We start from the raw sequence: 24,445 nt of genomic DNA, 5'->3' as shown, positions 1-24,445 counted from the left end.
TAAAACAACTATGTAGCTGGGCTTGGAGTCAGGAAGACTTCTCTTTCTGAGTTTAGATCTGGTCTCAGATACTTACTAGCTGTGTGACCCTGGACAAGTCAAGAAACTTAACTCTGTTTGCCTCAGTTTCCACATCTGGAAAATGAATTGGAGAAGGAAATGGTAAACAATTCTAGTATCTTTGCAAAAAAAAATCCTCAAATGGGGTCAGGAAAATGAAAAATGACAACAGAATAAAACAGAAATCGACATTAATACATCTAAAGATAGACACAGAAATGCCATATAGAAAATATAACATCGGAAAAATATAAGAGAATCAATATATATATATGTCTTTATTCCTCTATTTTATTAGACTTGAAGTCAAAGCTGTGACTACCAGAGGGAAAGTAGAAACAAAAATTAATTGATTTTAATTCAAAGGATATAAATATTTTTTCAGCCCTTTCCTCATATCTCTTCCCTTCTGATTCTTTTGCTTATCTATTCATTGTCATTTAAAGTTCCCATTGTAGTTATTGTTGTATTTATTTCTATTCTATTTTTTCTTTGCATTATTTCATAAAAAGCTTTCTGGATTTCTTTTTATTCTTTAATACTTACAATATTTTATAGTATTCTAATACACTAATGCACACAATAGCCACAATTCAATGAACTACTCCTCTGTTGTTGGACAAGGTGACTTCTAGTATTTGGCATTCTGAAATACTGCTGTGAATATTTCTGAATCCAGCTCTTGTGACCCTAAATCCAAAGCTCTTGCCATCAACCATATTTCCTCTTATGGTGCTTGTACAGATGGGATAAGCCCTACTTTTTATTCAGGTTTTTTGGTCATTTCTATTTTTTATTTGAGAATTTCTGAATATTGGGGTCAATTTACAGTGATCCCCATGTAGTGTATCTGTAGAAAACTTATTTCATAAGTTTATGAATTAATTATAAATTTTATGAATCCAGTGTAAGAAGCATTTATTAAGCTCCTATTATGAGTCAGGCAAGACTGAGGATGCAAAGGCAAAAGCCAAATAATTTCTTTTCTCAGTGAATTTAGAATTTGCTACAGCAAAGTAAGTTGGATGGTGCTGCATTAATTCAACATATATAAAAATAAATATACTTGATTTCTTTTTTATGGTTGAAGGAACATTCACAAGTATATGGAATTTTGGGTTTGGAATCATCAAGGGAAGACTACTATTCCACTGGAGATATTCAATCTCTTGGATTCTTGAAGAAATACCACAGGAACAATGAGCTTTTCTTTGAAGGGAGGGAAGGATTCTAAGAACCAGAATTAGGACGAATGGGTAGAAATTCAAAAGAGACAGATTAAGGATTGATGTAAGGAAAGACTTTCTAACAATTAGAACTATCCCCAATTAGATCATAGTGGTGGCAGCTAGGTGGTACCTTGATAGAGAGCCAGGCCTTCCTGAGTTTAGATCTGATATCAGACCTTATTAGCTGGGTTACCCTGGGCAAGTCACTTAACCCTATTTGCCTCAGTTTCCTCATGTGGAAAACGAGTTGGAGAAGTGTGTCAAAAATTTATTCCATTAATACAATAACTCCAACCTAAATGGGTTTATTGAGAGGACACCAAACTCCCAATAAAGCTGGACCCTCATCAAGAATCAAAACCAGAGACCCCAAATCATAGGAGATGCCTTTTATATGGCAAGAATTCTGATGACATAGTGACAGAAAATACAATGACAATTAAAATAGAATGGATGCAAAATCTTTCACATGGGCAGTTCTTAGTGATGCAAATGCTGATTAAGCCACGAAGTGTAAAAAGAATCACTATGAGTGGTAACTTATGTCTATCATTATAGTTGACCTTCCCAAGGCTTCTGCAATAAGGGGTTGGGGGCTAATTGTTTTTCTGCTGATAAATATTACAAAACACCAGGAGTCAGCAGTTAGGTGCTTTTCTGACTATCTTGTTATACAAAAAAAGAATAGTCCTGCACCCCCTGTTCAACTGTCTTGCTATACAAAAAGAGGGGTGTGATGGGCTATGTGGAAACCCTTGGGTTATAGGCTTAAGGTCAACATGTAAACAAGATTTGATACCACCCTAAACTGTATATTTCTTCTTAGCTAATGTTTATAATCCATATAAACAAACTATATTATTTGACTATTAACTCAAGACTAATGATTATATTATTAAAATAATCATAAAGGATAATACTGTTATAATCACAAAAGGGGGTAGGGAGTTTCACACTCACAGAAGGAAATGGCAAGCCTTCCAGTATTACTTCCAAGAAAACCCCAAATGGTGTCACAAAGATTTGGACATGAGTGAAAAAAGACTGAACGATTTGATTGAATTGATTTGTGAGGTAGCAGGTTCCATTCACTCTTGTCTGGAGTATCACAAAAAAGATTTCTTGGCTAGCAATGCATAAATTTGCCTTGTTTGACTGTAACAGGGGTTTTGTTTCTTACTAACTCAATGGGAAGACAGAGGAGAAAACACAGGTCTTCATTTGAAAAATAGAATTTTATTTAAAAATATATTTATTGTGGGTTGGACTAGATGTCCTTGAAATCTCTTCTAGCTATGTGACTGCCTGAGATACAATTAGATGGCTTAGTGAATAAAGTTGCAGTGCTTGTAATCAAGAAGACCTAAATTCAAATTTGCCTCACAATTTGGAAGGATGTGCAAAGGGCTTTAAAAAAACTGCCTGCTCTTTGATCCAGCTATACCACTGCTGGGTTTGTACCCCAAAGAAATAATAAGGAAAAAGACTTGTACAAAAATAATCAGTCATGTTCTTTATAGTGGCAAAAAAAATTGGAAAATGAGGGGATGCCCTTCAATTAGGGAATGGCTGAACAAATTGTGGTATATGTTGGTGATGGAATATTATTGTGCTGTAAGGATTGATGATCTGGAGGATTTCCATATGAACTGGGAGAATCTCAAGGAACTGATACAGAGTGAAATGAGCAGAGCCAGGAAAACATTATACACAGAAAGAAAAATGTGGAAAAATCTAGTGTAATGGACTTTGCTACTAGTAGCAAGGCAACAAGCCAGGACACTCCAGAAGGACTTATGTAAAAGAATGCCATCCACCTTGAGAGAAAGAACTATGGGGGTAGAAATGCAAAACATATGACATCACTTATCACATGTATATTGTGGAAGAGGCATGAAGGAAGAGAGAATTTCATGCATGCAAGACAGAAAGTGAGGGTTAGGAGGATTTTGAGAAATGTCAGTCCTGTCACAACTGTGGCACAAGTCTGTCAAGGAGATGGGAGGATAACTGTTTAATCTTCTTTCTTCTTCCTTCAAACTTAAATCTCAGACACAAATATCTTCTTCACCACACTAAGCCACCAACAAAAGATAATTTCTTCTTAGCCAAGCTCCAGAAGCTCCCCCCGCCCCAAGGGTCCTTCAGCCTAGGACAGAAGCTAACAGGGGACCTGTTCCCAGCTTCTTCCTTCTTCAGCCTGGCTTGACTCTCCAACTGTTTTTCCTGGGGACATTTTATTTGGAATGTTCTTTTTTGATTGACAGCTGAGGTTCTTTACTTTGTTTTGCATGCTTGGCTTGGCTTGTAAATCCTCTCTTACACAATATATGGGGATGTGATTTGGGGTTTAGGCTTTAAAAATCATTCTATAGCAAAAATGAATAATATGGAAATAGGTATCAAGTGATAACATTTGTACAACCCAGTGGAATTGCTTGTTGGCTCTGGGAGGGGGAAGGGAAAAGGGGAGGGAAAGAAAATGAATCATGGAAACATGGAAAATATTTAAAAATAAATAAAAAATTTAAAAAATTGCTTCAGTTAATTCCTTGCTCTGTGATACTAATCAAGTAACTCAGCCCATACCTCTTTATCTATTAAATGGGGATAATAATGTCACTCGGGATTGTTGTGAGGACTGAGTTAGATAAGATGTAAACTTGAGGTCTATAGAGATATTAACTTTGTAAACTTTAGAATCTATTTAAATTGGGTGTAGGGGAAGCAGTTAGTTAGTTCAGTGGATTGAGAGCCATCCTCAAGACAGGAGGTCCTAGGTTCAAATCTGAACTCAGACACTTCCTAGTCGTGTGACCCTGGACAAGTCACTTAGCCCTCATTGCCTAGCCCTTACCAATCTTCTGCCTTGGAACCACTGCTCAGTATTCATTCTAAAATGGAAGGTAAAGTTTTTGTTTTTATTTTAATCTATATAAATGTTATGCATCATTTAAAAATTTTCATCAATATATATCTAATTTATAATCTATGTATATATTGAATCTATATACATGTTGGGTTATTATCATTCTATAGTTTCATAGGATTTAGAAAACCTAATCTAGCCATTTCTTTTTACAGATAAAGAAACTGAGTTCATCAGAGGTAAAGTAGCTTCCCCAAGTTCACAGAGACAGTAAACAGAGCTTGGATGTAAATCTGTATCTTCTGATTTCTATTCACACGTTCTTCCTACAAGATCATTTACCTTACTGTTTCATCCTTTTATTCCCCTGGAGGGAAAAACAGAGGGAACTTGACCTTTGAGTAGAAAGAATTTACTGAAGGACTGTAATGTGACCAATTGCAAAATAATTTTGTTTGGTTTTATTTAAGCTAGAAAGGTAGAGCGAGTTCTTTTCCCCCTACAATAGGCAACTGAGTAGAACCAGGGGCTCACAGTTTGCTGCCTATTTAGGGGGAAGGGCTTAGAACAAATTGGGGAAGGAAAGAAACAGAAGGAGATCTCAACTGGGCATACAGGAAACCTTTGCTTTGGGATATCCATTGTGCACCCGCTCTCCCCACATGTTGTCATGTTAACTTGTAGTTAAAATAGCACTGCTGTATACATTCTCACACAAGCTTGATTCTTCCAACCCGCTCAAGTGTATTCCAGCAGTTTCTGGCTATTTCATCCCCCACCCCCACTCTTACCCCTCTTTTGCTTTTCTCTTTTTTTCCACTGGAGGATGAGATAGCTTTACCCAAGCTTCCTCCTCTCTTTTTCCTTTCATGGTTCAAAATGCACATCCCTAGTCCCCCAGGGGAGGTGGCTGCCCACTTAGGAGAGGCAAAAGCCCACCTTTTGTTGCCAGAGCAACCATCTTGGAACTCTGGAAATTCCTTACTGGTATGAAAGTTATTTTGAATATAGGTGCATAAAGTTGATACTATTAAGTTGCGGGAGGGAGGAAATAAGCATTTATTAAGTGTCTACACTATGCTAGGCATAATGTTAAGCACTTTATAAATATTATCTCATTTAATCATCACAGTAACTTGGGAGGTAGTTGCAATTATTATTCCCATTTTACAACTGAAGTAAGAGAGGCAGAAGTCAAGTGACTTGCCTAGGGTATTCCAACCCGTATCTGAACCAGCATTTGAACTCAGAACTCGGCACTCTGTCCACTGCACCACCTGGCTGCCTCAAGATTTTTGGTCCCTCCAATTTTCATTTTAAAGTAATTTTTCCCCTTTCCCCTTCAAAAGTTTATATTATTTATACAATGTAGTACTAGTAGATTGGAGAGAGGAAGTGTGGAATGGTAGGAAGCTGGCTAACCTAGGTTCACATCTGGCAAAGACTGTGTGGTCTGGGGTTCAGTGCTTAATCTTTCTGAGTCTCAGTTTTCTTGGCAATAAAATGAGGATCATATTCATACAATACTTGTCTGGCAGAGTTGTTGTGAAGGTCAAAAAAGATAATATATGTAAAGTGTTATATAAATATCAGCTCCACCCTGAGGCTCCTTTCTCTTGATTAGTGACTCTCCTCAACCACTATTTCAAGAAGGACTCCAGGGATGATTCACCTTCCTCATATCTCAGTTCACTCTCTGGAGGTCTTCTCTTCCTTTCATTCTATCCACTGTGCCCTGCTAGCTGCTTGAGAGTAAGGACTCTTTTTTGCTTGTTTTTTTCTCCCTAGGGCATGATACAGTGCCTGGCACACAAATAAGTTAAGCACTTAATCATGCTCTATCTATTTAGGCAGCTAGGTGTTGCAGTGGATAGAATGTCCCTTCTTCCTGAGTTCAAATCTGATCTCAGACACTTATTATCTATGTGATCCTAGGAAAGTCACTTAATGCTGTTTGCCTCAGTTTCCTCATCTGTAAAATGAGTTGGAGAAGGAAATGGGAAACCATTCCAGGATCTTTGCCAAAAAAACTCCAAATGGGGTTTCAAAAAGGTTGGACACAATTAAAATGACTGAACAAAAACAAATCTATCAGCTTTCTATCCTCATCATTGACCTTGGCCTCAGAAAACCTGTTCTACCCTCCAATCCCATTGGTGGCAAATGCTTGTTCCTTAAACTAGGCCAAAAGCTAGAATATCCTGTACCCTACTCAGTACCATTTCTATCTCTTTCAGTCCTTTGTCTCTGAGAAAAATACTGTCAGTGGTGGTGAATCAGAGACTGCATTATACAAGCCCTAGTTGGAACTGTCATCTTAGAAATGACTCAACTTTGATTCTTCGTTATGTAAAAAAAAAATAAAATAGCGCTAGTAGGAATACAAAGTGATATCAAATTAGCGCAATCAAATTGTCAATTAGTACAATCAAATTGTTCAGTACTTTTTAGGACTTATAAGCTTCTCCCTAAAACAAAAGTCTCTCCTTTCAACAAAATTCTTTTAACAAGAATAAAAGAAATACTGAGCAATATAATCTGTCGAAAACAGAAGGTCAGTTACCCAAAGGACAATGTAGAAACATATGAGGGTGGTGTGAAAACTGCAATGATTATATACCAAGGACAGGAAAAGTTGTAGAAAACACATTATCAGGGGGCAGTTATGTAGCACAATGGATAGAATGCCAGGACTGGAATTGGGAGGACCTGAGTTCAACTCTGTCCTCGGACACTTCCTGGCAATGTGACTCTTGGGCAAGTCAGGCAAGACAACTGCCTAGCCCTTGTTGCTCTTCTGTCTTAGGACTGATGCTAAGACAGAAGGTAAGGGTTTAAAAAAAAGAAAAAGAAAACATCCAGGGGGAGCATAACTAAAACAAAGATGAATTGGTCACATAACAAGGACAGGAGATGATGGATGTTAGCTTCATGGGCTCCATTGTTATTCATAGATTATGTAGAGATCTAGAAGAAGGTCTCTAGAATGATTTGGCAGACTGTAGAGGATTTAAGGAAGAATTAAAAGAAAAATTTCATAGGGTGAGTAGTCACTGATGTTTTGCAGTCTGCACAAAAAAAGGCATACTCCTGTGATAATGAAAGTAAAATGATTAAATGTAATATTAATAAAAAGATTAATAAAAAATTAATAAAAAATTATGGTCAATGTTTATAAAATTAACACTCAAGTCAGGAGTCCGTTAGTAGTTCTTAACAATTATGTTTTTTATAAAAATGGAGATATAGGAAAAAAAAGGGAAATGCAGGAAAGGGACAGAAAATATCACCTATCTAAAATAATGCCCAAATAAAGCCCAGATCCAAAGCCGCCAAACCACCTAAGCCTGTAAAAAACACTCCAGCACCCAGCAGGCACCAGAGCTTCCACTCAAGACTGTCTTCCACCACAATGCCACTGTAGAGAGAGAGAGATAGAAGGGATAGGCAAAACGTAGTCTGCTCTCACAGAGATCACAGTCAAAGGGGGGAAGATAACATACAAATATCTCTGCACAAACAAAAATTGGACATAAGCGACAGAAGTTACTAGCATTGAAGGGGGGTGGCATCCTTTAGGAGGTGAGACTTTCTCTAGGACTTGAAAGAAGTCAAAAAAGTCAATAGAAAGAGATGAAGAAGAACATTCTATGCATGGGGATCAGATAGTACAAATGCACAGAGTAGAGCATGTCTTATTGTGGGAACAGCAAGGAAAATAGTGTCACCGAATTATCATTACAGTACTTTGAGGGAAGTCAAGAAGATGTAAAAAAGTATGAAGGGAAAAAAGTTATGAAGGAATTTGAATGCAAATAGAGGATTTCATATTTTATCCCAGAGGTGATAGGGAGCCACTAGAATTTATTGAATTAGGAGACAGAGTAGAGAGTGATCAGACTTATCCCTTAGATAGATTGGTTTGATAGCTGAGTGGAGAATGAACTGGAGAAATATGAGACAAAGAGACCAACCTTGGTGCTGTTGCAATAACCCTTCTGGGAGGTGATGAGGGCCTGCAATGGGGTGGTTGTTGTATCAGAGGAGGAGAAGGGACTGTATTAGAGATATTTTACAGAGGTGAATGACAGGCTTTGGAAGGAGATTGAATATGGAGAGTAAGAGAGTAGGAAGTCAAGGATGACACCTAACTTGTGAGCCTGGCAGATGATGAACCTCAAAGACAGTAATCAGAAAGGTAGAAGGTGGAGGAGGGAAAGATAATGACTTTAATTTTGAACATGTTGAGTTTAAGATTTCTATAGGACATACAGTTTGGACATTGGACATCTGTCCAATAGGTAAATGGAGATGTGAGTTAGGGGAGAGATTAAAAGTGGATAAGAACGTGTGGGAATCATCAACAAGAGATAATAATTTTTTTTAAAAAAATGCCTTTGCACTAAATTATTCCTATGTTGTCTCATCATGGAGTAGAAATGACACTGTTCTCTGAAACTATGGCAGTTTAGTAAAAGCTAAAGTCTGAACACTTTGCTTCTGTCCTTTAGTTGTGGAACCATAAACCACAATTAGATAAACTGCCATTGTTCCTAGAGAGGGGATACATCAATCTCCTTTCCAACAACTTGCCATCCAAGTAATTTCCCAAAACAAATCACTCCTCCCTGGCCACCCTTCCTCTTTAAAAAGTAAGTTCCTTGAGGGCAAGGATTGTCTTTGCTTTTAAAATTGTATCCCCAATGTTTGGTAAATTGTAAGTGCTTAATAAATACTCATTCATTCATTTTCTGCCTATTTTTGCCCACCTGGAAGGGCTATAAATGTTTGCAAAGTCTGGGGAGGCTTCTCATCAAGGTACCCTCAAAAACACTTTCACCTGGAGAGACTAGGAGTAAGGAAAGATTTTAAAGCAGACACAGGTGCTATTTTACATATCCTGAGAAGCTAAGGAAAAGGATAAGGTTCTACTGAGGATTCCTGGTATCCAGCTTGCCAGAAAGGTAATGTTAAGGAGGAAAGGAATTAAGAATGGAAAGACTGGTTCTATTCCTGATTTTCTTCAAATTGGCGACCTGACCTTTCAGAAGTCCCCTTTTCCTCCCTGGGTTCAGTTTCTTAATCAATCCTGGAAGACAAAAGGGTGTACTCAAGAAGACTGGATCTGATATCAGAGGATTTAAGTTTGAAAGCCAGGCTTTCTGTTTATTACTTATGTGCCCTTGGCATAACCTCTCTAGTCTGAAGTTTCTTCCCCTGTAAAATGGCAGGGTTTGACTTTGTTTTTGTTCTGTAGCTTCCAACTCTTCATGATCCCATTTGAGGTTTTCTTGACAAAGATACTGGAATGGTTTGCCATTTCTTTCTCCATCTCATTTTTACAGATAAGGAAACTCGGGCAAACAGAGTTAAGGGACTTGCCTAGAGTCACACAGCTAGGAAATTTTTGAGAATAGATTTGAACTCAGGTGCTTCTGCCTGCAGGTTTTGTTCTCTGGGCACTGTACCACCTACCTAGCTGGTCCAGGGTTAGATTACATGGCTTCTTAGTTCCTTCCAACTCTAATCTGGTAATCCAATGCTTAAATGACTTCACTCCAACTCTATAATTCTGTGCCCCCCAGGTAATAACAGCATTCCATGATCTTGTGAGATAATTTTCCATTTGATCCCTCACACTAAAAATATAGTTTTATGATGTGAATGGTTTAAGAACTTGTCACTATTAAAAATAAATAGATAAATTGACAAGGAAAAAGAAAAAATGGAAGCAAATATAGTTATCCCCTTTAGTTCCAGGTGTTTGGAAGTGGATGCCTCCTTCGGTATTGCACAGAGTTAGTTTTAATTGAATTCTTGCCTTGTGGGAAGCTTTAGGTGAACAGTAGCTCATGAAATTGTCCTGAAGGGACATAAGAATAAGGTAACTTGGATAATTGGCTTTGAAAACTGCAAGTCATTGACTTTTAAGACCAGTCCAAAATGATAACAAGTATAGCAGGAGGTTCACACAGCTCAGCAGGTGTGAGAATTCTGTCACTGAATTGAGTACCATTACATTTCAGAAAGAGCTGAAATGGGTCTCCATAGAACACTGTCTAAGAATATCTCATTTCTCTTTTGGAGCTAGTGATACAAAAGGTTATTATGACAGCTACATTGGTCTGACTGGAAGCTGTACTCCTAAGATAATATTGATTTGAAAGGTAAGCTGCAGGTCCAATAAGTACTTTGCTTAGCGTTCAGGAACATTCAAAATGGGTTTACCATTTCTGGGGAGTCTAAACTATAAGTAGCACAACATATGTTGGAAAGTCTGTCTCAAAAAGAAAGGATTCAACAAAATAACATAATGTTACCCTGATGACAGTCCTAGGTTCAATTCCCTTTTAGAAGGAGTATATGGGCAATCTGAGAATTTTTGCTTTTCTGTATCTCTCCAAGGCTTCCTTTGAGACTTTTTCATTATCCACCAGGATAATACCATTGCTAGAAAAGTAACAATAAGGACAAAAGAAGACAAGAATGGCAACCAGAAGATTGGTTCTATTCCTGGATTTGTTGCTGCTGCTTTTCTTTTTTTTAAACCTTTACCTTCCATCTTAGAATTGGTACAAAAAATCAGTACCAAGGCAGAAGAGAGGTAAATGGCTAGACGATTAGAGTTAAGTGACTTGCTTAGGGTCATATAGTTAGAAAGTGTTTGAGGTCAGATTTGAACTCAGGACCTCCCATTTCTAGGCCTGGCTCTCTGTCCACTGAGTAGCCTAACTGTCCCACCAGGGTTTGCTTCTAGTAGGCTATTTGAGCTTTAGGAAGTCCCTTTTTCCTCCCTTGGCCTATTCCTATCTTAAACTTCTGACAGTTAGGTCTACAAAATAGAACAGAATAGAAAGGGGGTAAGGGATAAGTTCTCTTATCAGTGGAGATATTCAAATTAACATCTTCTTGGGCAAGTTTTGGAGGGATTCATGCTTTAGGTAGAAAGTGTGATTACCCTGGTAGGCAGCTTCTAGGTGATGTGACCACAGGAGCCCTCCTGTAGAGATGAGCTACTTTTGGGTCGTTGTAATTATTGTTATTTCCATGACACTATTTTCCCTCAATCATTTCAAAGACTTTCCCAGATGCTACTATAGAATCATAGCGTGTTAAAGCTTTAAATCGCCTTAGCAATGATATAATTCAACTGTTGTAGTTCCCAGATTCAGCCTTCAAGTTTTGTAATTTAATTTGCTCAGCAATAAATACAATTTTTAAAATTTCAGATGCTTCTTATGTAGTCCTTCAAGTAGTACTCCACTCAGCAGAGTATATGGGGAGTTTGGAGAAGACTAACACATTTGGTATGCAGGGTTGCCAAGTCCTTTTCAGGACTGCTTGTTCACCTTTGGTTGAATTAAAGTCTGCATTTTCCTGGTACTAGAAGAACTGATGGATGTGATTGCTTGATCCTTCAATTATATTTGAAAGATCATGGAAAGGTACCCTAGGATTAGACCAGAATATGTACTTTTCTAATTTCCAAAAAAGAAGGAAGAATGGCTAAAGATAGTGGTGTCTCTGCTTGAGGATACACTGGAGAGACGGATAGAATGGAGATGTAAAAAATAGAGTTGTTGAGGGCAGTTATATAGAGAGAAAAGGGAAAGGAAGCACGTAGACTGTGGTTGGAATGGGGAAGATTTTGAGGAGTATACACCAATGGATTCCGTGAACCCCAAAATCTTTTTTTTTAAATAATATTTTATTTGATCATTTCCAAGCATTATTCATTAAAGACAAAGATCATTTTCTTTTCCTCTCCCCCACCCCCCATAGCCGACGTGTGATTCCACTGGGTATCACATATGTTCTTGATTCGAACATATTGCCATGTTGTTAGTATTTGCATTAGAGTGTTCATTTAGAGTCTCTCCTCTGTCATGTCCCCTCAACCGCTGTAGTCAGGCAGTTGTTTTTCCTCAGTGTTTCTACTCCCACAGTTTGTCCTCTGCTTGTGGATAGTATTTTTCTCCTAGATCCCTGCAGATTGTTCAGGGACATTACACTGTCATTAATGGAGAAGTCCATTATGTTCGATTATACCACAGTGTATTAGTCTCTGTGTACAATGTTCTCCTGGTTCTGCTCCACTCGCTCTGCATCACTTCCTGGAGGTCATTCCAGTCTCCATGGAATTCCTCCACTTTATTATTCCTTTTTGCACAATAGTATTCCATCACCAACATATGCCACAATTTGTTCAGCCATTCCCCAATTGATGGTCATCCCCTCGTTATCCAATTTTTGGCCACCACAAAGAGCGCAGCTATGAATATTCTTGTACAAGTCTTTTCCCCCATTATCTCTTTGGGGTACAAACCCAGCAGTGCTATGGCTGGATCAAAGGGCAGACAGTATTTTATCGCCCTTTGGGCATAGTTCCAAATTGCGCTCCAGAATGGTTGGATCAGTTCACAACTCCACCAGCAATGAATTAATGTCCCTACTTTGCCACATCTCCTTCAGCATTCAATGCTTTCCTCTGCTGTCATGTTAGCCAATCTGCTAGGTGTGAGGTGATACCTCAGAGTTGTTTTAATTTGCATCTCTCTGATTATAAGAGATTTAGAACACTTCTTCATGTGCTTATTAATAGTTTTGATTTCTTTATCTGAAAACTGCCTATCCATTTCCCTTGCCCATTTATCAATTGGAGAATGGCTTGATTTTTTGTACAATTGATTTAGCTCTTTATAAATTTGAGTAATTAAACCTTTGACAGAGGTTTCCATGAAGATTTTTTCCCAATTTGTTGTTTCCCTTCTGATTTTAGTTACATTGGTTTGTTTGTACAAAAGCTTTCTAATTTGATGTAGTCGAAATTATTTATTTTACATTTTGTGATTCTTTCTATGTCTTGCTTGGTTTTAAAGTCTTTCCCCTCCCAAAGGTCTGACATGTATACTATTCTGTGTTTACACAATTTACTTATGGTTGCCTTCTTTATCTTTAAGTCATTCACCTATTTTGAATTTATCTTGGTGTAGGGTATGAGGTGTTGATCAATTCCTAATCTCTCCCACACTGTCTTCCAATTTTCCCAGCAGTTTTTATCGAATAGTGGATTTTTGTCCCAAAAGCTGGGATCTTTGGGTTTATCGTATATTGTCTTGCTGAAGTCGCTTGCCCCAAGTCTGTTCCACTGATCCTCCTTTCTGTCTCTTAGCCAGTACCAAATTGTTTTGATGAACGCTGCTTTGTAATATAGTTTGAGGTCTGGGACTGCAAGGCCCCCATCATTTGTGTTTTTTTTTCCCATTATTTCCCTGGATATCCTTGATCCTTTTTTATTCCAAATGAACTTTGTTATGTTTTTTTCTAAATCAGTAAAGAAATTTTTGGGAGTTCAATGGGTATGGCACTAAATAGATAAATAAGTTTGGGTAGAATGTTCATTTTTATTATATTGACTCATCCTATCCATGAGCAGTTAATGTTTTTTCCAATTGCTCAAGTCTAGTTTTAGTTGTGTGGAGAGTGTTTTGTAGTTGTGTTCATATAGTTCCTGTGTTTGTCTCGGAAGATAGATTCCTAAGTATTTTATTTTGTCTAAGGTGATTTTGAATGGGATTTCTCTTTCTAATTTTTGCTGCTGAGCTGTGTTGGAGATATATAGAAATGCTGATGATTTATGTGGGTTTATTTTGTATCCTGCAACTTTGCTAAAGTTGTTGATTATTTCAATTAGCTTTTTGGTTGAATCTCTAGGATTCTTTAAGTAGACCATCATGTCATCTGCAAAGAGTGATAACTTGGTCTCCTCCTTACCTATTTTGATGCCTTCAGTTTCTTTTTCTTCTCTAATTGCTACTGCTAGTGTTTCTAGTACAATGTTAAATAATAGAGGTGACAATGGGCATCCTTGTTTTACTCCTGATCTTATTGGAAAGGCTTCTAGTTTATCCCCATTGCAAATGATGTTTGCTGATGGTTTTAGATATATACTGTTTATTATCTTTAGGAAAGGCCCTTCTATTCCTATGCTTTCTAGTGTTTTTATTAGGAATGAATGTTGTATTTTATCAAAGGCTTTTTCTGCATCTATTGAGATAATCATGTGGTTCTTGTTGGTTTGCTTGTTGATGTGGTCAATTATGTGGATGGTTTTCCTAATATTGAACCAGCCCTGCATCCCTGGTATAAATCCTACTTGATCATGGTGGATGACCCTTCTGATCATTTGCTGGAGTCTTTTTGCTAGTATCCTATTTAAGATTTTTGCATCTATATTTATTAGAGAGATTGGTCAATAGTTTTCTTTCTCTGTTTTTGACCTGCTTGGTTTTGGAATCAGCACCATGTTTGTGTCATAAAAGGAGTTTGGTAGAACTCCCTTTTTGCTTATTATGTCAAATAGTCTGTATAGTATTGGGATTAACTGTTCTCTGAATGTTTGATAGAATTCACTTGTGAATCCATCTGCTAGGTGTGAGGTGATACCTCAGAGTTGTTTTGATTTGCATCTCTCTGATTGTAAGAGATGTAGAGTACTTTTTCATGTGCTTATTAATAGCTTTGATTTCTTTGGCTGAGAACTGCCTGTTCATGTCCCTTGCCCATTTATCAATTGGAGAATGGCTTGATTTTTTGTACAATTGATTTAGCTCTTTATAAATTTGAGTAATTAAACCTTTGTCAGAGGTTTTTATGAAGATTGTTTCCCAATTTGTTTCTTCCCTTCTGATTTTAGTTACATTGGTTTGTTTATACAAAACCTTTTTAATTTGATGTATTCCAAATTATTTATTTTGCATTTTGTGACTCTTTCTAAGTCTTGCTTGCTTTTAAAATCTTTCCCTTCCCAAAGGTCTGACATGTATACTATTCTGTGTTTGCCTAATTTACTTATAGTTTCCTTCTTTATGTTCAAGTCATTCACCCATTCTGAATTTATCTTGGTGTAGGGTGTGAGGTGTTGATCTAAACCTAATCTCTCCCACACTGTCTTCCAATTTTCCCAACAGTTTTTATCAAATAATGGATTTTTGTCTCAAAAGCTGGGGTCTTTGGGTTTGTCATAAACTGTCTTGCTGAGATCATTTATGCCAAGTCTATTCCACTGATCCTCCTTTCTGTCTCTTAGCCAGTACCAAATTGTTTTGATGACCGCTGCTTTGTAATATAGTCTGAGATCTGGGACTGCAAGGCCCCCTTCCTTTGTATTTTTTTTTTCATGAATTCCCTGGATATCCTTGATCTTTTGTTCTTCCAAATGAACTTAGTTATGTTTTTTTCTAATTCAGTAAAGAAGTTTTTTGGTAGTTCAGTGGGTATGGCACTAAATAAGTAAATTAATTTGGGTAGAATTATCATTTTTATTATGTTAGCTCGTCCCACCCATGAGCAATCAATGTTTTTCCAATTGTTTGGATCTGGTTTTAGTTGTGTGGAGAGTGTTTTGTAGTTGTGTTCATATAGTTCCTGTGTTTGTCTTGGCAGATAGATTCCTAATATTTTTATATTGTCTAGGGTGATTTTAAATGGTATTTCTCTTTCTAATTCTTGCTGTTGAAATGGGGTAGAGATATATAGAAATGCTGATGACTTATGCGGGTTTATTTTGTATCCTGCAACTTTGCTAAAGTTGTTGATTATTTTAAGTAACTTTTTGGTTGATTCTCTAGGATTCCTTAAGTAAACTATCATATCATCCACAAAGAGTGATAGCTTGGTCTCCTCATTGCCAATTTTAATACCTTCAATTTCTTTTTCTTCTCTAGTTGTTACTGCTAATGTTTCTAGTACAATGTTAAATAATAGAGGTGGTAATGGGCATCCTTGTTTTACTCCTGATCTTATTGAGAAGGCTCTAGTTTATCCCCATTGCAGATGATTTTTGCTGATGGTTTTAGATATATACTGTTTATTATTTTTAGGAAAGGCCCTTCTATTCCTATACTTTCTAATGTTTTCAATAGGAATGGGTGTTGTATTTTATTAAAGGCTTTTTCTGCATCTATTGAGATAATCATGTGATTTTTGTCAGTTTGCTTGTTAATATGGTCAGTTATGTGGATGGTTTTCCTAATATTGAACCATCCTTGCATTCATGGTATGAATCCTGCCTGGTCATAGTGGATGACCCTTATGATGACTTGCTGGAGACTTTTTGCTAGTATCCTATTTAAGATTTTTGCAGCTATATTTATTAGGGAGATTGGTCAATAGTTTTCTTTCTCTGTTTTTGACCTGCCTGGCTTTGGGTTCAGTACTATGTTTGTATCGTAAAATGATTTTGGTAGAACTCCTTCTTGGCTTATTATGTCAAATAGTTTGTTTAATATTGGGATTAGTTTTTCTTTGAATGTTTGATAGAATTCATATGTGAATCCATCTGGACCTGGGGATTTTTTCTTAGGGAGTCCTTTGATAGCTTGTTCAATTTCTTTTTCTGATATGGGGTTGTTTAAGTAATTTATTTCTTCCTCTTTTAGTCTAGGCAATTTATATTTTTGTAAGTATTCATCCATATCACCTAGATTGCCATATAATTGGGCATAGTAGTTTTTAATGATTGCCTTAATTTCCTCTTCACTAGAGGTGAGGTCTCCTTTTTCATCTTGGATACTGCCAATTTGTTTTATTTCTTTCCTTTTTTTTAATTAGACTTACTAGTACTTTGTCTATTTTATTTGTTTTTTCAAAGTACCAGCTTCTAGTTTTATTTATTAAATCAATAGTTCATTGACTTTCAATTTTATTAATTTCTCCTTTGAGTTTTAGAATCTCTAATTTAGTCTTCCTCTGAAGATTTTTAATTTGTTCGCTTTCTAATTTTTTAATTTGAATGCCCAATTCATTGACCTCTGCCCTTCTTAATTTGTTAATATATGAACTCAAGGATATAAATTTCCCACTGATTACTGCTTTCTTTCCCATAGGTTTTGAAAGGATGTCTTATCATTGTCATTTTCCTCAATGAAGTTATTAATTGTTTCTATGATTTGTTCTTTAACTAACTGGTTTTGGAAAATCATATTGTTTAATTTCCAATTAATTTTCTATTTACCTCTCCATGTTCCCTTACTAATTATTATTTTCATTGCATTGTGATCTGAGAAAGTTGCATTTATTTTTTCTGCTCTTTTGTATTTGTTTGCAATGTTTTTATGCCCTAATACATGGTCAATTTTTGTGAATGTACCATGTGCTGCAGAAAAGAAGGTATAATCCTTTTTGTCCCTATTTATTTTTCTCCACATGTCTACTAACTATTAGAAAATACTAACTACTACTAACTATTAGAGGTCTGAACTTTTGCTGCTTCTAAGCCGCCATCTTGACTCTGCCCCCCAATTTTGTTCTTTAAAATGAATTTTATTTTTATTTTCCTAGGTCTTCAAAGGAAGTATTTGGTAGTTTGATGTGGATAATAATTATTAAATTATCCAGATAGTTTTAAGGTACTATTCTATTTTTTAGTATAGCATTAAAGGGAGTTTCTTTATCTCTCCCTCTATCTCTTTAAGAGGCAGGAACAGACAGGTTTTCTAAGAAAGAATTTCCTAGAGCTGAAGATTCTGCTACCTAGGGGATGAGGAAGGTATATAAGGAGGAGAGTCGAGAGTTAGAGGGACTCTTTTTGCCTCCAGATTCCCTAGAGATCAGGAGCTCTGTCTTTGTCTCAGTGACATGCAGTTTTACTACTGACAGTTGGAATAAAGAAATAGCTTTAAGGAGTTGTAGGTGATTAATGGTTATTGAGTAGCATAGGTAGGTAGGTAGTGAATATTTTTAGGTAGATAGTGTAGATAAGTTAGGCCTAGGCATTACCCAGGCAGAAGAACCTGTCCTTGAAGACAGATTAGAGTTTTTAGAAATTTTAGGTAGGATTAGGATTTTAGGTATAGTCATAAGGCATTTAGAGCAATAATCTCACTTTCCTCCTTTCTAATCTCTATCTGAAGTTCTAAATTAACCTCAGTGTTTTTTATCAAACTTTTATCCTTAGTTTTGTCAAACTCCTACCCAAAATTAACCCTTCACATCCGTGTTTTTTTTATGTATCATTTGTCATTCTAATTAAACTGGCATGGTCCAACCATGAGTAACTGATATGTCTCCATTTATTTTTGTCTTTTTTTATTTCTGTGTTTTGATGTAATTTATATAGTTCCTATGTGTGCAGATTCCTAAATATTTTATGTATTCTCTAGTTACTTTAAGTGGAATTTCTCTTTGTATCTCTTCCTGCAGGATTTTACTGACAAAATACAGCAATTTTCTTGATTTACATTGGGTTTATTTTCTATTCTACTTCTTGTCTAAAGTTAATGTTTCAATTGATTTTAGTTGCATCCCCATGGTTCTCTCAGGAAATCATCATACTATATGCAAAAAACAGTGATTTTGTTTCCTATTCACCTTTGTTCATTCCCTAAATTTCTATTTTTTTAATCTTATTGTCATAGATAACATTTTTAAACTATAGAGAATAATAGTGGTAATAATAGGCATCTTTGTTTTATCACTTAATCCTATCGGAAAGGCCTCTAGCATTTTTCCATCATGAATGATGCTTACCACTGGCCTTAGAAAGTATTCTCCATATTAAAGAAAGCACATTTATTCCTGTGAATGTTATTCTTATGCTGTTAATAGAAATAGTGTTGTTTTGAGTAGAATTATGTGACTTTGGTGGTTTTAAAAATTAATATAGTAATTATTTTTATAGTTTTCCTAATATTGAACTGAATATACATCCTTTTTTAGAAATTCAATCTGGTCATTGTACAGAATTTTAAAAAAATGTTGCTGAAATTTCTTTTATTTAATATCTTTGCATAAATATCTGTAATGGACATTGTTCTAGAGCAACGTTTCTTACCAGGGGGTCTATGAACTTTAAAATATAAAGAAAGAATTGCTATACTTACAATTAATTTTTGATAATAATTTTCATTTTACTTCATGCATTTGAAAACATTACTAAAGTATTCCATTGTGAAAAAAGGGGTTAAAGACTTCTAATCCATTTTTTCTCTGCCTTTTTTATTCCTGACTTAGTTATTAGGAACATATATCTATAATGGAAAGAATTTCTTTCTATATTCCAGCAAATGTTTAATGAAGAATTAATCATTGCTCAAATGCCTGATTGAATTTATTTGCAAATCCTTGTAATCCTAGGATTTTTTCCTTTAGGAGTTCATTAATGGCTTATTCCTTCTTTCCTCTTGAGATTGGATTTTTTATATACACTTTCTTGTTCTTTTAATTTGGGGATTTTGTGCTTCTGTAAAAGTCATCATTTTCTTTTTAACTTATTGGCTTTGTTGGCATATAGTTGGATAAATAATATCTAATAATCTTTTTTTATTTGTTATGAATTTACATATTTCATTTTTTATATTATTTTAATTGTCCTGTAGCTTTAACAACATTAGAATAATGGTTTATTTAATTCATTAGCTTAAAATAACTTTGTTTTAATTTTCAGATCAATTGTTCTTTTGTTTTCACTTCTTTTCTTTGATCTTTAAAATTTCTAGTTTGAGGTTTATTCGAGATTTTTTGATTTGTTGCTTTTATAGATTATTTTCTCGTTGCATGCTTAATTCATTTATCTGTATTCTTGCTTTTGTTAATACAAGAGTTTTGAAAGATAAATATTCCCCCAAGGAATACTTCAGCTGTATCCCCAAAATTTCATTATATTGTCTTATAACTGTAATTTTCTTTGATGAAATAATGTATTTTTTTCAAGATTAGTTGTTCAACTTAGTGATTCTTTAGGATTAAATTATTTAGTCTTTAAGTTTTGTTCTTTTCTTCAAAGACAATTTACTGATTTTAATTTTTATTGTATCTTAGTAAGATAAGGAAATCTTTAATATTTATACTGAAATATGGTCAGTTTTGTAAAGGTGCCATGTATAGTTAAGAATGTTTAATTCTTTTGATTCTCATTATTCAACATAAATCATCTATAACATTCCTAAAATTTTATTCAATTCCTTAATTTTTCTCATTAGCATTTTTAGATATAATTAGGTGTGAAATAGATAATCTGGGTTTAAAGCTGTTATAATTTTGATGTCTTCTTTTCCCTATAATTTGATGATATAATTTTGATGTCTACTTTTCCCTATAATTTAATGAAATTTTCTTAAGTACTTAGGTGTTATACCATTCAGTTCATATATGATATGTATTGCTATCATTTCATTTTCTGTGGTGCCTTTAAGCATGAGTCAGCTTTCCTTTTATCTCTTTTAACCATGTCTGTTTTTACTGTTTCTTTTTCTGAAATTCTGATTTCTATTTCTGCTTTTTAAAAATTCATCTGTCATAATCTACTCTAGCCTTGCATTTTAACACTGCATAATTTCTACATTTCAGATGTATTATTTGTAAACAACATATAATTGAGTTCTACTTTCTAAACCATTGTGTTATTCTTTTCCACTTTACAGTGAGTTCACCCCATTCATGTTTATGTTTATTATTATTAATTGTGTATTTCCCTCCATCCTATCCTTTAACACTATCCCCCTCTCTTTGCTCCTTGTCTACATTTTTATAAGGAAGAAGAGAGTGCTTAAAAAGGAGTATGATAGACCATAGTGATTTATAATTGTAGTAATCTGTTTCCGTGTCATCATTTCTACTTTGTTCTTTTCATCACTTGTTCTTATCCTTCATTTAAAAATTTTTCATTTTCCTTTCACAACCACTCTTTGAAGTTGAACGTTTGTTTTGCTCTAACCATTCCTTCTTCATTTTGCTAAACCTTTTAATCTACCCTCCTCATCCCTGATTATTTACTTCTTGTGTTTAATATATTTTTATTTTTTACACCATATATTTTTAGAACAAATATACTACCTGTGTCTGTAAGGATCTGCATATGTTCAGAATACCTTTACTTGGTTCAGATAAGAGCAGGAGTCATGTTGTTCCTGTTCTCCCTAATCCTTCTTCCAGATTATGTATATGTGTCTTCTTTTATATCCGATTGTAAAAAAATAGAAAGTACCTGCATGCCCCAGCACACACACACTTTTCTTTCTTATATTCCCTTTTCCATTCCTTTTCTCATCCCCTTTTTATTGCCAGGGGTTTCTGATATTTTAAAACTGCATTTTTTTTCTCACCTCTCTGGCCAGTCTTACTTTCACCGACTACAACTTTTGGCTGTATTTTTGTATAGCCTCCTGTTGGATGTTGAAACTCAGTGTTTGTTGTTTCTCTTTGGGTTTCAGGGTCATTACTCAATATGCTTTCTTTTCTATATCAACACTGGAATACAAGTAGGAGACTTGGACCTCTCTGAGTCCTGCTATTTACCCCATTTGCCAAAAGTCATGGATAATCATTTTCTTACTTGTAAGACACAGACTTTGATAGGTAATCATTAAAGCTCTTTCTAGTTCCAATACCCAAGATTTTCTTCACTTTTGATTTTTATAGCCAAATCGTTCAAATCTAAAAGGTATTTCATGGCTACTATTTAGGGCACTATGCTAGATGTGACACGAACACAAGCCAAAAATAAGGAATAGTTTATGGAGGAAGAAGAGGGGATTACCCACTAATGGGACCAAAGAAGACTTAACTAATGCTTGTTGTAGGAAAAATACTATCTTTAAATCAGGTATTACAAGATATAATTAGTAAGCAAATTAATAAATCGGAGGCCCCATAGCATAGTGGATGGAAATTTTGCTATTTGTGATATAAATTGGCTTTGGGACCCAAGCAAGTCACTTATCTTTCTTGGTGCTCTGGGAAACTCTCTAAAGATTCTAAGTCGTAGAGGAAATGTTAACCTGTGTTGGTAGAGGTTGTCTCTACTCTGAGTAAAATCACTGGTCTAGTATAAATGAATAAAGGGAAACAAGTCTTTTGAAATTTTGAGATAAAAATGGCTGTAGTGAAATAGTATTATTATATTCTCTTAGTACACTCCTCCTCTACCCCTAAAATTGTCCAAATTAAATTTTGTGTTTCAGTACACAAAAAAATTTGCACAATTTCTTAAAGCCAGTTGGTGGTTCAACTATTTGCACAGGAACTATTTTTAATACATTATTCTCTCTAAGAAAAGGGTGATTTTTTTTTCTAGAGGGTCTCTTACTCATCAAATTCACTGTAGAGATGAATGAGAAATCTCTATCTCCTTAATGATACTGATTTAGCACTCATTAACACTGAAAAAAGTCTGGAGAATTTGAAATACTCTAATACCAGTAGCTGGCAAATGTGCTCACCATGCCAGAGTTCTACTGATATTTATCCTCATTTTCATGTGTCTAGAAATGATAATATGATTTATTTTCATAACATTTTTCCATTTGAAAAGTATTTAATACTATCTCCCTTGATCCTGAAAGCAACCTCATTTTGTTGGAGGAGTAGTCATTCCTTAATTGACAAATGGGATAGTGAGTAGCAGACAGGTTTGGTGATTTAGAGATACCGTGGTAGAGTGGAAAGAGTACCAGTCTAGGATCCAGAGGAACTGGGTTCAGATCTAATCTGTGTCACTTACTAGGTGACTGTAGGCAAGACTCTTAACTTCTCTAGGTTTCAGTTTTGGCTGATTTATAAAATAAAAGGGTTGAACTAGGTTACCTCTAAGATCCCTTCCAACTCTAGAATTCTTAGATTCTATGTAGACAGGGAAAGTATTATTGTTATTATTATTGTAATATCTACTTTTTTATTACTCCCTTCTCTCTATTCAAGTAACATCTTGATACAGGTCTTCATATTACCTAGATATCTATTAATAACCTCCTATTTGCTGTCTCCCAGTTTATCCCTTCTCCAAACCATCCATCCTCCACATAGCTGTGAAAATGAACATGCTGAGGCATAGGTTTGCCCATTTCATTGCCCTGCTCAAAATCTGTCAGTTTCTCACCAATGACTAGAGGATAAAATACAGACTCTTTAGCCTGGGCTTTAATGTCCTTCATAATTTGGTTCCCATCTACTTGACCAAACTTATTTCCTATGATTCCCCTACATTCTCTTTAGGTCACAGGTGACAAACACATGGCCCAGCCTGCATCACTTCTGAGAATGGCTCAACCAAATTAAAATGTATTTGGGAAATATTTAGCAAAATAAATAAAAATAAAAGAGAAAACAGATAATGCTACTATGCATTTCTCTAAGTCAGCATGAGACTTCAGGGGTCCTTATGTATGTTAGTGGTCACTGTTTCTTTTTGAGTTTGACAACACTGCTCTGGGTTTATAGTCAAATTAGACAACTAACCATTCCCTGGACTCAATACCATAATCTGCCTAGGAGTATTTGCACAGTTATTCAGTGTTCTTGGAGAGCCCGTCACTCGTTATTTCTATCAGGTAGTAAGAAAATAAGAGTTGGAGGAGGGAAAGAAGAGAGAGGGACAAGAGAGAAAGAAGAGGAGAGAAATGGAAGATGGAAAAAGAGGTGAATGGATAAAAAGAAGAAGGGAGAGAGAGGGAAGGAAAGAAAGAAAGGGAAAGAGAGAGAGGGAGTGAGAAAAAGGGGAAAATGGGAGAGTCAGAGAGATAGAGACAGAAGCATAGAGACAGACAAAGACAGAGAGACGGACAAAGACAGAGAGAAAAACAGAGAGATGGACAGAGGCAGAAATGACAGAGAAGGATAAAGAAATAGGGAACCAGAGAAAGAAAGGTATAGGGAGGTAGGAAAGATGAACTAATGGATTTTCTTCTCTCTGGCCTAGAAGTCAGAAGACAATGAATTTTAAGGCAATACCAGTTTTAAAATGAGCTAAGGATTGGGCAACAATATACAACAGTCTTTGACAACCTATGCTTAAATGCTTCAAGTGATAAGGAACCCATTGTATCACAAGCTAGTTCTTTCCACTCTCAAACAACTTTAATGACTTTAAAAGCCTTTCTTATATTTAGTCTACATTTGTCCTCTCCCATCTTAACTTCAACTTATTAGTTCTAGTTTGGTTATTCAAGTTTTTTTTTGCTTTTTTTTAGAGTATGTGTTTTTTAAGTGGTATTTTTTCTTCTTAAGTAAATCACAGGAGTTAGAGTTTGAAGGAGATAATTTAGTTTGCCTCCTTACCCCCCCCCCCAATCTATTTTAGGGATAAGGAAGTGACTTTCCCAAGGCCATGCCCTTAGTAAGTAACAGAGCCAGGATACAAATCAAGATTCACCAAATTCAGTGCTGTTCTTTTAGTGCCCTCACTGCTCTTTTCTTTTTTTAAGACTCAGCAGAAGTATATTTGTATATATATACATACATATATATTTAAAATGTTTATGCAATATAGGTAATTGAGTCATTTAGCCTTTGT

General features: G+C 35.5%; 1 protein-coding gene across 6 annotated transcripts in view; it reads left to right on the top strand.

The window, feature by feature from the left end:
• Positions 1–24,445, top strand: part of RCAN2 (regulator of calcineurin 2) — a 385,895-nt gene that overhangs the window by 29,489 nt on the left and 331,961 nt on the right. The window contains exon 1 of one of the 6 annotated variants that reach the window (XM_056818354.1): positions 9,100–9,122. The exons of the other annotated variants lie outside the window; for them this stretch is intronic. The gene's annotated coding sequence lies outside the window, so the exon portion shown is untranslated. Of the gene's footprint in view, positions 1–9,099; positions 9,123–24,445 lie in introns of those variants that run through there. 6 annotated transcript variants of the gene reach the window in all.

The sequence above is a fragment of the Monodelphis domestica genome, chromosome 2 (assembly GCF_027887165.1).
Source record: "Monodelphis domestica isolate mMonDom1 chromosome 2, mMonDom1.pri, whole genome shotgun sequence".
NCBI lineage: Eukaryota > Metazoa > Chordata > Mammalia > Didelphimorphia > Didelphidae > Monodelphis > Monodelphis domestica.
The sequence above is the reverse complement of the archived record's forward strand: the minus strand, read 5'-3'. Positions and strand labels throughout refer to the sequence as shown.